The sequence below is a fragment of the Sturnira hondurensis genome, unplaced genomic scaffold (assembly GCF_014824575.4).
Source record: "Sturnira hondurensis isolate 20B ecotype Veracruz unplaced genomic scaffold, ASM1482457v3 Scaffold0022566, whole genome shotgun sequence".
Taxonomy (NCBI): domain Eukaryota; kingdom Metazoa; phylum Chordata; class Mammalia; order Chiroptera; family Phyllostomidae; genus Sturnira; species Sturnira hondurensis.
In genome coordinates this window covers 7770702-7787328 of record NW_028095197.1, presented here as the reverse complement: position 1 = coordinate 7787328, position 16627 = coordinate 7770702, and the positions used below count along the sequence as shown (strand labels likewise).

At 40.5% G+C, this 16627-nt stretch overlaps 1 protein-coding gene and 1 pseudogene across 4 annotated transcripts in view; one reads left to right on the top strand and one right to left on the bottom strand.

The window, feature by feature from the left end:
- Positions 1-16627, top strand: part of RNF38 (ring finger protein 38) — a 125299-nt gene that overhangs the window by 32371 nt on the left and 76301 nt on the right. The window lies entirely within an intron of this gene.
- On the bottom strand, positions 9130-9331 carry LOC118979905 (uncharacterized; annotated as a pseudogene).

Genomic DNA, 16627 nt, shown 5'->3' with positions numbered 1-16627 from the left:
TTTAGAAGTATTTTTTTGATACCTACTATGTGCCCATAGTACTGGGCTTGGTATAGCAAAACGTGTAAGTCGTGGATTCTGCTCTGAAGCAGCTCTTGGTGTAGAAAGAGAAGCAAAGCCTTGCACAATGGGATGTGTAACGCCGGGGCCTGAGGCTGCACAGGGGAAGCGTGTCTGAATCATGCTGTTCAGACACAGTGGTGACACTGGAGTCAAAATTTCTAGCCACACTTAATCTCGAGAGATTAATGAATGAGTCTAACTTGATGTGTATTTAAACTTAATAAACAGTTTTTAGTTTAAAATTATTTAAAATTTTAATTGATTTATTTGAGAGAGAGATTGATTAGTTTGTTGTTCCACTTATTTGTGCACTTATTGGTTGATTCTTGCATATGCCCTGACTGGGGATCAAATCTGCAATCTTGGCGTATCGGAATGACATTCTGACAAACTGGACTACCCGGCCTGGGCCTTCATTATTATTTTAATACAAAGAAACAATTGTTTTCAAACCATTTCCTTATCCCAAATTTTCTTTCCGTGAATCACAAGGGAGAAAAAAAGTGTTTAATGTGAACTGTTTTATGAATTCATATTGTCCTTAGCTTTTAGAGATTGTTGGGCAAATCCTCACTCTGTATATGAACCCTTTATATTAATTCTTTGCCCTTGAACTCTCCAGGAACAGAAAATAACTCTCCACATGATAAAAATCAGTGTAACATTGCCAGAGTCTGTATTTGAAGGGCAAGAAGTGCTGCCTGGAGGTTGTTAGCATAGTAAGAACTTGGACAGGCTAACACACGACATGAGCAGAGGCCCACATGTGCATGTGGACCACAGAGGATGGCATGAGTGCTGTAAGCACACTACAAAGCTTGGTAGGGTTTCTTGTGCAAGAGCCAAAACTGTGGGAGACGGCAGAGAAGGAAGACAAGGACTAGATTAGAGCAGAATGAGTGTGAGAGAATGAGACAATTCAAGTCCTAAATGTTGCACTATGTGGGTTGGTTCTTGTGTTCCACCTCAAGGTGAAGTGTTTCAAGCCTGGATAAAAGTTGAAACAGAAAATTGCAGTATATTTTTTCCCTAGTTATTTTGTTACTGTCAGTATTTAGCTAGATACTGAGAAGGGGAGCAGAACAGACTAGACATTGAGTTTAAATAAACACGGAAGCAGGAGCCTGTTTGCTTCACCAGGAAGCTACAGCTTTTCACACTACAGAGGATCCTAGCACTTCTCTGGCCAAGGGGATTAACAGTCCTTCCCTCCCTCCTCCAATACCGGTACCAGATTGTTGGGGGGCTTAAGGGGAGGTGCTGGACTATAGAGTCCTGTCAATCTAACTGGGGGATGGACCCTATCCAAAGCTCATAAAAACTTGAAAAGTTGATGGGTCACTTTGAGGAAGCACATAGTCCTCCCAAACCCAAGCTTCTGGTTATAACCCCAGGGGAACAAAGAAGTGCTCTCTCTCTCTTACTTATGACCCACACTCACAGAGTGCTGCACGCATCTGTTCTCTTCGTGGCCTCCAGGAGGGAGCCTGAACACCAAAGCATGGCAATGGACTACAGCTGGAAACACACGCTAAGCTAGCTGGGATGCCGGACTGGACTGAACTTGAATATGGAGCATAAATGCTGGGCAGTGGCCTTCATCCTGGCCCTGTTAGAGAAGACTGGACTTTTTCCATGGTGAGATAGGTAGAGATGGGGCATTGGGAAGCCAGGAAGGAAATCCCCTTAATTGTGCATCATCAATAGACCATACCACAGAGCCCCATCCTCCCATGCGGGTCTTAGGAAATTCTTTTCCTCATGACACCACAGGAACTCATTTTCCATAGGTAACAATTTCAGGTGATGTGTTGAAGTTGTGAGTTGTTTCTGTAAAGGAAAGTGGTCACTGTTGTTTTTGACACTCCTTGAGGTCAGCTGACACTCTGAAGTACTAAGGCAGAAACCTGCATTAAGGAGTTGCAGCCTGGCTTTCAGAGAGCCACGTGCCTCCTTGTTTGGGAGAATCTCCCACCAGCTCGTTCTCCCTCATACTCTCCAGGTCCTTTTGGTTTGTGGTTTGACTCCCTTGTTTTAGAATGGACTGTCTACTTACACTGCCTCTCGTCTCAACTCCATGATTTATTTGTAAGTGTCTCTGTAACAGTGTTGTAGGTTCCATTGCTTTGATCAATGTGACAACCAGTTATGCAATATCAGATTGAGTGTAGGGTCTAACAAGGGATTTTTTTTAATTTGTAAAACTATTAACATGAAAAAGAATGAAACAAATGATAGTTAAGTCTATTTCATTTTGCAATTAACAAATAACTAATTAGAAAGAAAAAAATACTGAAAACATATAGCCTCAAAATTCAGGACATATGGCCATGAAATCTACTTAGTATGTCTATTGTCTGTTTCCTTAACCATGCTCAGTTTCTCTGCCATGTTCAGATTTTTCCAGAAAGCATTTCATGATTAACTTCTTCCCACCTGGATTTTTTCTGTTCTTAATTTCTAATATTCAGTGTTTCTTGTTGTTGTCTGTAGGTGTTCCTGAGTCATATCAATTGTGTGTGCTCTCTGTCATTCTAGGGTGGAAGCATCATGTCATAACATCCTGTACTGTGATAAAGAGTGAGGTGGTCCACTCTTGTGGACACTGAACCCTAGTGGGGCACCATGTGTCCTGGGTTGGCTAGTGTAGCCTAGGAGATCAGAGCCTTCGTGGTCTGTGCAGAATTTGCTGGGTTCTGGAGGGAAAATGGATGGACTAATTGATAGCTGGCTTGAGCCAAGGCTTTGGTAAGATGTCGGTAGTAATGAGACCAGGGCAGATTGTATGTGATGCTGAATGTCTGATTGAGAAATTTGACTGTTTTTAATCTTGCAAGTAGCAGACAGCAATTGGTCCCTGTGTGGGGAAATGATAATGTTAAAGTGAAGTATTAGGAAAGAGTTATGAGTTGATGATTTAATTATAATAAATTCATAAAAGAGGTCCTGGCTGGTGTAGCTCAGTGAATTGAGTGCAGGCCTGCGAACCAGACTATCGAGGTTCGATTCCCAGCCAGGGGACATACCTGGGTTGCAGGCCAGTTCCCAGCAGTGTACGCATGAGAGGCAACCATACATTGATACTTCTCTCCCTCTCTCCTTCCCTTCCCCTCTAAAGATAAATAAATAAAATCTTTAAAAATTTTTTTCATAAAAGAATGTTATAATTAGTGTCTAAAGACAGGCTAACATTCGGTGGTAAGTATAATAGGCTAAGTCTAATGTTCACTGTGAATCAGTGTGGAGGTACAAATGATTCAACACTCTAGGAAATAATATGTGTTGAAGTCAGTCATTCCCAAAGTAGCTCTGATTCCTTTGAGCTGAAGGCACTTCCCAGGCTAATTCAAATGGACTTGAAGTCATCCTTGAGTAGAGTATTAACTTCCCAAACCAAGCCTTTTTGAAGGAGGTATACAGGTTTTTTATGGAAGTGTTTATGAATGTGTTAGCCCTTTTGAAATGTCTGGGAAAATTAAATGAGATGAGAAAAGTAGTTTTGGAATCCATCGTAGGTGATGCAATTCAATATTAAGAATTATTTGGCAGAGTAATTTAGTAACCCTGAACAGGTTAAAAGCCTGCAAAATGAAATTACATAAATGATATCTTTACTTATCATCCACCCGACAGTCATGGAGGGGTTGGCTGGATTGTGTATAAGTGGTTGAGGCACAGTAAGCACCCACGAGCATGGGCAAAGACCATTTTATAACCTTAGGACTACAGTTCAAAATAGAGAATGCTGCTCTCCATACATTGAGCTTTTTCATTCTCATCATTTCTTCTGCCACCCTCTCCCCTATACACAACAGCGCTCCATGCCTTCACCCTCTAGCCACTTCACCGAAAGCAGCAATTCCCAGCTTTGCCTTCACTGTGTTAGATTGGCGGGCAGATGGAACCAAAAATAAGTCTGTTTGTGGGGTTTTCAGGACTGTCAGGCCATGAGCTATTTTAGGAAAAAAAGTTTTGGATAGGAAGGTTAAATCATATTATAGTATCTGATATTATAGAACAGTGCTTTGTGAGTAATTTTCACTTTAATTATACAAGTAAGATCTTTTTCCTTTTGTTACTAGTTTTTAATTATACACATAGTATTTATAGTTATAGAAGATGAATAAGGGGACTAAATGGTAATGGAAAAAATATAATAAAGATTAAATTTAAAAAGATGCAAACAGTACAAAATATATAAACATACCCTCAGTCCCATTGTCCTTTTCAGGGGTAATTTCTGTTAATATATTGCCAGATAAACTGGACTTTATTCTATTCCATCTATTATTGTTCAGCTTTTTTTTTTTTTAACAGTACACCTTGGTAGCCTTTCCATTGTCAGTAACTTTTGGGAGGGCTCTTTAATAGGTGTAGATCATGGGAAGGGACGATGATATACCTAACCCTTCATTACTGGTGGGTGCTGATACAGTCTTCCCAGGTACAGGGTACACCAGGTGATTTTTGGAGGGATAAGAAAGAAGGCTGGTACTGTTAGCTTTTTCTGTTGCCATGTGATAAGAATAAACACTAGTAAACTAGTGTTTACTAGTCCTTTTTTGTGCCAGAGACAGTGCTAAATTCTTTACATATGTCATACAGACTTTGCAACAACCTATGTCAGGTGTTACATCCCTTCCCAGATAAGGAAAAATTGAGGCTCATTTGCCTGAGGTCTCACAGCTCATGAATGGAAGAACAAGAATTAAAACCCATGCCTGTCTCATGGCAAAATCTTGTTTCTTTTCCACTTCATATTTCTAGATGTTAATACATTATTAGCAGGTAAATGTTTTTTTTTTCTGCCAGTGATGTTGTTAGAATTAGCATGAATATAATTTTTTTCAAAGATTTTATTTATTTATCTTTAGAGTGGAAGGAAAGGAGAGAGGGAGAGAAATATCAATGTATGGTTGCCTTCCATGCATCCCCTGCTGGGAACTGGCCTGCAACCCAGGCATGTGCCCTGACTGGGAATCGAACTGTGATTGTGTGGTTCGCAGGCTCGCGCTCAATCCACTGAGCTACACCAGCCAGGGTGCATGAATATAATTTTTGTGTTCTATAAAAATCCACTTCTTGTTGATTTGTCGTCTGTAGTCATTAGTGGCCATCTGCCCCACCCTTGCTCTTCAGGCATAGCTCCATTCTGCATAGGTTTAAAATATGGCGATACGAAGTGGCCCCTCTGGCTTATTTTACTTCCATTTCTTCTAGTTTTTTGTGGTTTAGAGAATATTTGGTGTAAGTGTCCATATAGTGGTATTCAAGGCTGAGAGAAATTTGTAATAATTCTTCGGCTTCTAATGACCGTAACGTAGAACTTCTTACCTTCTGGTTGCTTTGCCATCCCCCAGACTTGGGGCACTCTAAGGCAGCAGGAGAGAGGGAGGGCCTCTTCACTCAAGCTGGAGAAGGTTTTTTCTTCTACTTGGGAGTGGCCATTGCCAGTTGCCCACCCCCCCCCCCCCTTCTTTGGCTTTGTGGAAGTAGACCTGCTTTCCTCCCCAGTCGTTCGCTCAGCTCAGCGAAAGCTCTGCTCCGGACTGAACCTCTTCCCGGACGTCTGACTCTTCCTGTTGTATGTATTGGGATAAGGTGAGGAGGTAGGGATTCTAGACACTTTGCTTTAGATTAGTGAATTTTAATTTTTTGAGAAACGTAGACTACTTTGAGGATCTGCTAAAAACCACTCACCTGGATTGTCTTTGCACTTATGGTCTGAAGTAAACTATCTTGGACAAGTTATGTTAGTTCTCTGATATTTAGATTTTGTTTCCCTTTCTAGGTTGAAAGGTGCCTAAGATAGGAGCCATGGTATTGCTGCTTTTGTGCTCCTAGTACCAGGCTCAGTCTGCCAGCTAGGAGCATTGATTGGCTTATCACTCAACAGATGATAAGTGAACACTTTTTTAGAGTGTTTCATTAGGAAACTTTGAGTTCAGGTGAAAAGGATTAGTTACTTAGATGGAGGATAAACATTGAACAGACGAGGTTGTGTGAATAATTTTAGGTGAGATACTTGTCACAGTAACTGACCAAAGCATAAGTAGATTTTCCTCTGAGTTGATTTTACTTACTGGTATTTATATTTGGGTTCACTTGCAGCATCATAGACAACCAAGAGTTGATACAAAAAGATTTTATTTTTAAATTTTTTAATTTATTGATTGATTTTTAGAGAGAGGGAGGGAGGGAGAGACAAAGAGAGGGAAAGATTGATTTGTTGCTCTTCTTATTCATGCATTCATTGATTGATCTTCTATGTACCCTGAGTAGGGATCCAACTCTTAACTTTGGCTTATTGGGACAATGCTCTCACCAACTGAGCTACCTGGCCTTGCAAGATTTTTTTTTTTTCCTAGAGAGAGAGGAAGGGAGGGAGAAAGAGAGGGAGAGAAACATCAATGTGTGAGAGAGACATCGATTGGTTGTATCTCACACTCCCCCAACTGGGGACCTGGCCTGCAACCCAGGCATGTGCCCTGCCTGGGAATCGAACTAGCAGTCTTTTTGTTCTCAGGCCGGCACTCAATCCAGTGAGCCACCAGCCAGAGCAATATTTTAATTGTGAGATTTGTTGGAAAAAAAGCATATATACTCCATCTGATGGTGGGTGAGGAATGGCATCGTTAATAGTAAGATTAGCCCATGAAGCCTCACATTCCTGACCTGCTCTGCTGAAATGCTGGGAGAGGGAGAGAAGGACTGGCCACCTGCCATTGTGGCCTGAGTGGCCTTGTTAAGTAGGCACTCCTATCCTCTTTGCTTCTGAAGTGTTTATCTACTTGGGACCAGGAAAGAGGGAAAAGGAAGGGCCTGACCTTCTGCTTCTCTGTTGATAGAAAACTGCTTTTTTTCAGAACTAGCAAGTCAGGAAAGTCTTCAAAGATTACCGGCCCAGGTTGCCATAGCAAGGCTAAAAGACGGATGATTATCCATTTTATATTATTTATTCTTATGTTTCTATTTTTAGTGCTAATCTTACTGTGACTAGTCCTTGCTATTATAAATTAGAATATTTTCCACACATAATGGAAGGAAAAACTGGACATAAATGAATCCAACATGAAATACAGAATATGCTTGCCATATAAGTCTATCATTACTATCTTAATATAATGGGTGGCCATCTTTCAGAAAGGAACTGAGTGGTTTAGCTTTTTCAAAACTGTATTGAGATCGTTTTTTATTTGGATTACCAGTTTAATGTCAGCTTACCCATCAAGATCATTTGTTTTCCCCAAGTACTTTATAATGCATGTTCCCAATATTTAATTTTATTTTTTATGTTTTAAATTTTTAAATTTATTTTTAGAGAGATGGGAAGACAGGGAGAAAGAGAGGAAGAGAAACTTTGATGTGTGAGAGAAATATCGATCAGTACCTCTTGCATTGTCTCTAGCTGTGGACCTGGCCGGCAACCCAGGCATGTGCCCTGATCAGGAATTGAACTGGGGACCTTACAGTTCACAGGTTGGCACTGGATCCACTGAGCCACACCATCCAGGATGCCAATATTTTATTGATATTTTTTATCCACTTTTTACATTTTTGTCACCTCCCTCATGAAAACAAAACACCCTGCTACTGCTTTGGAGTGATAAAAGCCTAATTTCAATGGAACACTCATCTGTAAAACTTTAGTACGAATTTATGACTGTACACACAGAGGCTATCCTTTGCATTAGGAGCTGACAGCATTGTATTGGGAGCTTAACATTTAAATGAATTATTTTGTCACTTTAAAACAGGTGACAGTTTTTGGGAAATTAAATGTATGAGCCTTGGTAGGTAAGAAAACACAGAATTGCAAAGAACCAAATCATACTATTTGCTGCCTAGAAACTCCACTCAATAAGTTCAAGGCATCAACAGTTGTGTTCAAACATTTAAGAACCAGAACTGAGTGTCAACTATTATTCATTTTTCAAATTCATTTTCTCCCTCTAGAGTCTAGATGATGGTCTGTTATCCAAGGAGCAACTGTATAGACTTCACAGAATAATATAAATTATTAGAGAAATTTTGTTCCACTCCCTTTACTTTTGTTTTGGAAAGCAATTCTAAGGGACAAGTCACATCTCACTTAAGAATTATGACTTTGCTGTTTGCCTCACATTTCCAACTTGCTAACTTCAAGTGTATTTAAGAATCTGCCTCATTTTACAACCACTGTAATTTACAATAGGTCTCATCTCTTTCTAAAATTATTTTTTGAATAGGTAATAACATTCACATGGTTCAAAGTTCAAAGCATAAAAAAGCATATAGTGAAAAGGTGTTCTTTGACACCTGTCCTCTAGCCTCCTAGTTCTTCCTAAGCTGGAGGCACTCGGTGTAATCAGTTTCTACACATTTGTACTACCCCAGGCCCATTGCGTTTTCCCTGAACATTATATAGTGGACCTCATTCTTGATCAGTGCACAAAGAACTTCCTTTTTTCCCCCCTGCAGTTGCAGAGTGTTCCCTTATTGATGGACATTTAAACTAAGCTTTTACTCATTCTGTTGACCAATATTGAGCACCTGCTTTATGCCAGGCACTATTCTTTGCTCTTAGGATAACAATGTATAAAGCAAGGGGCTTTCCTGCCTTGTGGAGCCAGTTTTTTTCTGATCTTGGAGGAGATAAAATATGATGCATAATTTGTACATATATCAATTTGCCTGAGTGCCAGAATACTTATAAAATGAACTCAGAATTGGAATTTCTGGTTTAAAAGGTGTCTCTTTTTTCATTGGGGTAGATAGCTGCCCAGTTGCTCTTCTTTGATGTAGAATTTTATGGACTAGTTTACATATCTACTGTTAGCAGTGTTTGAATGCCTGTGTTTTCATACCTCTTCCAACACAGTGTTGTGTTTGGTCTTTACCAAACTGATGCAGAAGAAAGGCATGTCACTGGGACATTCATTTGCATGTTTCTTTGGAGAACAGCTTACCATTTTTATGTTTTGAAAAGGCATTTATATTTTCTGAGACTCTTGTCTATTATTTTCATTGAGTTTTCATTATTTTAGGGGTTTATTATGTATGTATGTGTGTACGTATTTATTTATTACCACTCATACTGCACTCTCTCCCTCTTACTCTTCCGAAGGAAGAGAACCATCGTCAATGGCTATGGCAGTTGCAAAAGCAACGCCAAAAGCCAGCTTCACACTCAGGATAGAGGGATTCTTTAAAAGTTACTGATCTTTAGTACATTTTAATTGACCGATTGTTTGATTCATTAATTTTAGACCCTGGAAATGTGAGGATTTTTTTCCTTTTTTAAAGATTTTATTTATCTTTAGAGGGGAACGGAAGGAGAGAGGGAGAGAAATATCAATGTATGGTTGCCTCTCGTGAGTCCCCTGCCGGGAACTGGCCTGCAACCCAGGCATGTTTCCTGACTGGGAATCAAACCGTGATCCTTGGTTCATAGACCAGCGCTCAATCCACTGAGCTACACCATCCAGGGCAGGATTTTTTCTTAATCAAGCCTCTTAATCAAGCCTCTTAATATTGTTGAATGGAGTTATATGTTAATATCAATGTTGTATCTGTACTAGAAATTATAGCAGTAATTTAACTTCTCATTTATCATTTAGGAAATGTATTAGAGATTTCAGGTGCTTTAGCCCAAAGACTTTAATTTATAAGAACTAAAGTGTAAACTAAGTGTATTGTGTTACTATGTTTGGTCATCATAATAGTTAGATGATCACCCATGCTTAACATATGTGTGTATACCTGACATTTTCTATTGAATGGCTAAAACGGTATTTGTCAGATTTCATCTTTATCCCTTGTAAAATGGGAAGTAATAAATAAAGTCAATCCTTGGATTGACTTTAAAGCTGAGGGGCAGAACACCTAGAAATTACCAATTAGATTACTTTTTAAAAAAATTTTAAGTATATTTTATTGATTATACTATTACACTTGTCCCATTTTTTCTCCCCCTTTTTAAACTGTATTTTATGGATTACGCTATTACTGTTGTCCCATTTTCCCCACTTCACTCCCTTCAACCCTGCACACCCCTCCCACCCACATTCCCCTCCTTAGTTCATGTCCATGTGTCATACATATAGATTCTTTATCTTCTACATTTCCCATACTGCTCTTACCCTCCTCCTGTCTATTTTCTGCCTACCATCTATGCTACTTATTCTCTGTATCTTTTTCTTCTCTCCCCGCCCTCACTCCTCTGTTCATAACCCTCCATGTGATCTTTATTCTGTGCTTCTGTTCCTGTTCTAGTTGTTTGCTTAGTTTGCTTTTGTTTTAGGTGTGGTTGTTAATAACTGTGAGTTTGCTGTCTTTTTACTGTTCGTATATTTTATCTTCTTTTTCTTAGATCAGTCCTTTTAACATTTCATATAATACGGGCTTGGTGATGATGAACTCCTTGAACTTGACCTTATCTGGGAAGCACTTGATCTGCCCTTCCATTCTAAATGAAAGCTTTGCCAGATAGAACAATCTTGAATGTAGGTCCTTGGCTTTCATGACTTGGAAGACTTCTTTCCAGCCCCTTTTTGCCTGTAAGGTCTCTTTTGAGAAATCTGCTGACAGTCTGATAGGAACTCCTTTGTAGGTAACTCTCTCCTTTTCTCTTGCTACTTTTAAGATTCTCTCCTTATCTTTAATCTTGGCTAATGCAATTATGATGTGCCTTGGTGTGTTCCTCCTTGTGTTATGGAACAAGTCCAAGGTGGGCACAATATACTATTTCCGAAAGTACCCCCACTAGATTCACATTGTTCGCCGCCAGAGGAAAGATGTCTCTCAATGCCAGAGATTTGTGAAAAGGAAAGGAAATGTTTATTTAAAGCTATACAGACTTAAAATAGAGACCTAATGTCTTCATTAAAATATTAAAGTCTTTTAAGATACCCACAGACACACACAGTCCTCCCTTCTCCCTCTGCCCTTATCTGGGGTACTGTATCTCAGGAAAAGTTGCAGTCCATGATTCAGGCTCTCAGCACCATCAGCTGTGTCGGTGTCAGGGTCTGCAGTTAATCCAAAGGTATGTGGCATCTTCTCATGGCCCACCAACAAAAGTCCTTGCACCCCTTTTCTTCCAGGCAAAGTCTCTTCTACTTCTTAAGGCATGTGGCCAAAGGGAGCACCCCAGAGCCATTGAGTCCTCACTCTAGCCAAAGGCGCATGGTGATTCTCCCTCACATGGATGCGGGGGTCCCCACTCTAGCCAAAACTGTGTGGTTCTCCCTCCACATGGCTGCCTAGTCTGGTTTAAATTCCTGTGCCAGTCCTCCTCTGTAGCCCCATTTCTGACTCCTCCTACAATCGGCTACACTTGCCAGCACTCTCATATTCTTCCAGCTTTACTGGGCTGCCATGTGAGTCTGGGCAGGCGTGGCCCCACGGCGTGGAGCCAGTCATCTCCAGGTTCTCATGCAGGTGCTGTAATTGGGGGTTTCCCCCCAGTTAAGTCTTGAGTGGATGTCACTTCCATCCCCCTGGCTCAAAGCATGGCCACAGCTATTTAACATATCTGTGCAACCAGTTAAGGGTTATAGATATGTGAAATGACCATGCCAGAGGTTAGCTGCAAAGCTGTTGCTATGCAAAACAGTTCTCAATGGCCCTGCTCCATGTGTCCCTTCCCCCAACTCAAACCTGGGGGGGAATGGGTGAGGACATCTTATATATCTTTCTAATATTTCCTGGACACCTTGAGTTCTGAACCCCATTCCAAATCCCTATTTGGGGCCCCCCTCTTGGCTGCACCCTGTTACACTTGAGTCCAACTTCTTTAGGACTCTGAGCTTACTGGACTTCCTGAAAGTCTATTTCCTTTGCCAGATTGGGGAAGTTCTCCTTTATTGTTTGTTTAAATAACTTTTCCACTTGTTGCTCTTCCTTTTCTTCTGGTACCCCTATAATTCAGATGTTGAAACATATAAAGATGTCCTGGAGGTTCCTAAGCCTCTCCTCCTTTTTTTTGAATTCTTGTTTCTTCGTTCTTTTTTGTTTGGTGGTTTCTTTCTTCCTTTTGGTACACTCCATTGATTTGAGTCCCAGTTTCCTTCCCATCACTGTTGGTTCCCTGTATATTTTCCTTTATTTCACTTAGTGTAGCCTTCATTTTTTCATTTAATTTGTGACCAAATTCAACCAATTTGTGAGCAGTCTGATTACCAGTGTTTTGAACTGTGCATCTGCTAGGCTGGCTATTTCTTCATCACTTAGTCGTATTTTTTCTGGAGCTTTGATGTTTTTTCATTTGGGCCAATTTTTTTTGCCTTGATGTGCCTGTTAGGTAGTGGGGGCAGAGCCTTAGGTGTTCACCTGGGCGGGGCAACCCAGTTGCTAGGTTGTGATGCTGTATGTGGGGGAGAGGTCAGAGAGGGAACAATGGCACTTGCTCTGCTCTCTGCGGGATTTCAGTCACTTCCTCCACTTCCCACAAGCAAACTGGGCCCTTCTGGTGCTGATTCCTGTGTGGATGGGCTTGTGTGTGTTCTAGGACCTTGTGGGTCTCTCCCATGAACTCTCCTGTGAGGCTGGGAGTCTCTTCCTGCACCTCAACCCCCACAAGTTTTTTCAACCAGTGTTTTGAGACTTTATTTCCCCATACTGGGGCCCTGGGTTGTGCAGTCTGTCCCACTACCCAGTTTCACCTAGTTTATCTGCACTTGAATGTGGGACTGCCCGGTCTGCCAGCCCCACCTTGTGCACCACACCCCTCCACAATCTTCCACCTCGCTGGGTCCACCAGCCAGGTCCCCCAGCTGCTGCTTTCCTGCGAGCCCTCTCCGCCCCAGCTGCCCCTCCTACCTGTCTGGATAAATGTGTCTTTAACTCCTTGGTTGTTGGATTTTCATACAGTTCGATTTTTCTGTCAGTTCTGGTTGTTTTTTGTTTTTAAATTGTTGTCCTTCTTTTGGTTGTGTGAGGAGGCACAGTGTGTCTACCCATGCCTCCATCTTGGCCAGAAGTCCACATTACTTATTTTATAACCGTGGAATGGATTACATTCAGGCCATATTTTGTTTGGACACCCAGTTTCTGCGTTCTCTTTATTTCCCACTACAAAGAATAAGGAGATGCTCTGGAAATTGAACTACCCACCCTAGCCCTTCCTATCTGAGGTTCTCGTGTTTCTACTCAAATAAAGAAAAGTGGAGCCATTCCTTTTACTGCTAATACTCAAGCAAATAGATCAAATCAGTCACTTCCTTCTTCCTATAGCTCTCAAACATCACTTGGTCTCTGTTTTCTACTTGTCTCCTCCTCTTTCTTTATCTCCTTTAGTAACTACCCCTCCACCTCTAAAACTAAAATTCAAAACATTTCGTTCTTGGCTGTGAGCTTTTCTTTGGCTACAACGTCTTAGATCTTACTCGTTTCTGAAATTTCAACACCATTTTGATTCAAACACAAAATATATCAATAACAGTATGTTGCAAGACTAGATGAGAGGGGAAGTGGATTAGGGATGGAAGAGTTTAGTCTTCTGATTAAGTAGCATGGCAGAAATCCAATAAATCACAAAATTTGATAACCAAGAAATAGTCATATAAGCATATGACTTAGAAAAATTAAGGTCAGTACTGGAGGAAAAACCTGGATGATATGAGGGTACGTGCCTCTGGGAAGGGGGACTGGGGACTGGGAGATGGGGTAGGGACTGGAATGGATTTTTTTTGGTCATCACAAACCTCACAAACCATTTGTTTTTTCTTTTTTTTTTTTTACTTTTTAAAAAACTTCTGTACATACGTTATAACTACATTCTGGTATTTTACGGAATTATTGATTGAGCCCTGGCTGGTGTGGCTCAGTGGATTGAGTGTTAGCCTGAGAACCAAAGGGTCTCCAATTCTATTCCCAGTCTAGGGGTGCATGCCTGGGTTAAGGGCCAGGTCCCCAGTAGGGGACTTGCTAGAGGCAACTACACCTTGATGTTTCTCTCCCTCTCTACCCCTCTCTAAAAATAAATAAAATCTTCAAAAACAAAAAAAATTTTCCTTCTATCACCCAGGCATTATTGTACATTTTGGAAGTTTCCTCTGCATATCTATTGTGTGTGTGTGTGTGTGTGTGTGTGTGTGTGTGCGCGCGTGTGTGTGTTTTAATACAAAACACATGTGTTTATTGGGATGGTTCCCCACTCACGTTGACTCTGTCAAGCCTTTCTTTTCCTCCTGTAGGCTGACAGAAAACAGTGGAGCAGGCAACATACAAAACTACTGTTTGTGCATGGTGATTTTATAGCATCCTGGGCATTTTACATCCATGAAATGGGAACTGGGGTTCTGCACCAGGTGCTACTTCTTCTGTTTCCTTTTCTCCTCTTCTGGAGAGACATGTTATTTTAGGGAGGTTGTCACCATTGAAAAGGGCCACGTCTGTTTTTTTAACCACCAAGAAATCCTGCTATTTATGTTCTTCTATAACTGCTTTTCTTTTTAAGATTTTATTTATTAATTTTTAGGTAGAAGGGAAAAGAGGGAGAAAGAGAAGGAAACATCAATGTGTGGTTGCCTCTCACACGCCCCTAATTGGGGCAACCCAATTGTGCAACTCAGGCCTGTGCCTGGGAATTGAAGCAGCAATCCCCTTGTTCTACAGGCTGGTGCTCAGTCCACGGAGCCACACCAGCCAGGGTGATACCTGCTTTTGTAAAAAAATTTATTTATTTTTAGAGAGAGGGGAAGGGAAGAAGAAAGAGAGGGAGAGAAACATCAATGTGTGGTTGCCTCCCATGAACCCCCTACCAGGAAACTGGCCCTCAACCCAGGCATGTGCCCTGACTGGGAATCCAGCTGGCGACTCTTTGGTTCGCAGTCCACTCTCAATCTATTGAGCTACACCAGCCAGAGCGATACCTGCTTTTTTAATTTAATATTTCATTTTAGCAAATTTCATCTCATTTAATTTTACTATGTTTATATTTCTCTATTCACTCCCAAGTATCTTGTTTTAACTGGTTATATCTGATTTATTTATTTAATTAAATTTATTGGGGTAACACTGGCCAATAATGTTATTTAAGACATTATATCTGATTATTTTTCCTAAATCTCTTTTAATCTAGCACAGTTCCTAGCTTTTCCTTTTTTGTTTAAAATAATAACACTATCTTATTGGAACCTTGAGCCAGTTCTGCAGAACTACTTTTGGATGAGTTGATTGATTCCTGGTGATGTCATTTGTTCATCTATCTCCCATGCTTCCTGTAAACTGGAAATCAGATCCAACAGTGGGATGGATCCAAGTGTGAAGTACTTTTTACTTGAATGCCAAACAGAGGTTATGCCTGAATTTCATAGTTTATCGCAGTCGTAATCGCATCTGGACCACTGTTGGTAGTGCTAGGATTGTCCATTGGATTAAGACGATGGTAGTTGATCTCCATTGTGCAGTTAGGTTCTCCTTGCAGCTTGTGAGTGACCTGGATGGTGTTACTTTGGCAATTTACAAATCAGTATCCCTACTCACCTAATAGTTTTAACATCATTAAAACTATACCTTTGCCTGAATCATCAGTTTCATTGGTTTTGCAAAAGGATGTTTTTTAATTTTGAAAATCCTTCTATACGTGTTAGTTTGTATTCTTTTGTAGTGAAGAACTAAGTAGAACTACATCTATTTGATTACTCTAAAAATAGGATAAATGCTTAGTTTTTTGGTTTTAATTACCAGTTTTTGAAGTAAGAAGCTGTTTTAATAGATACCTCAAGAAGAGACAGTTGAGGTTTTATGGCCCCCACCCTTTTTTGAGACTCTTAGGGAGTCAGACTTTCACTGAGATGATGTTTTGGTGAGCTACACTGTAGCTGCTACAGTCTTTTTAAATTTATTTTAATTTTTTTTTTAGAGAGAGGGAAAGGGAGGGAGAGAAACATTGATTGGTTGCCTCTTGCACACCCCCAACCAGTGACCTGGCCTGCAACAGAAGCATGTGCTTGACTGGGAATTGAATCAGCAACCCTTTAGTATGTAGGCTGGGCCTCAGTCCGCTGAGCCACACCAGCCAAAGCAATATTCTTTGTTGTCATTGTTGCTGCTTTTAATGCTTAAATTGGTAATACTTTTATCATTGGGAGAGCTGCTGCTTCTGTCTTGTGGAATAGGTCTTAGAGACCATGTAGTACTTAGATTTGGTGCTGTTGCTATCTTCATTGTCCAATTTTATAGTCCAAAACGTTCATGTTTAAACTCTCAATTCTTTTTTTCTGAGGTGACAGGCAGTTGGCCATCATGTCTAGGAAATGCTTCAGAGGCACCTACTTCATATTTCTAGGTTAACACATTATTACAGTATAAACCCTCGACTCAGATGTGCACCTTGAGTATTTCTGACAGTGCTCAAAATACCATGTTTTTATGACAATTTGACAAGTCACCACCTGTAAAGATGTGCACATTCTGCCCACATCTCTGCAGTTCAGTTTCATGGTTTAATGCTTCCCATTTTTTGTACCCAGAGTTAAGGAATATGCATATGTCTCAACAATGTTATTCTGCTGATGTTTATATAAGAAGGTTATATGTGTATGTTTCTCAAACCCAATACAACTTTTTTTTATAAAGC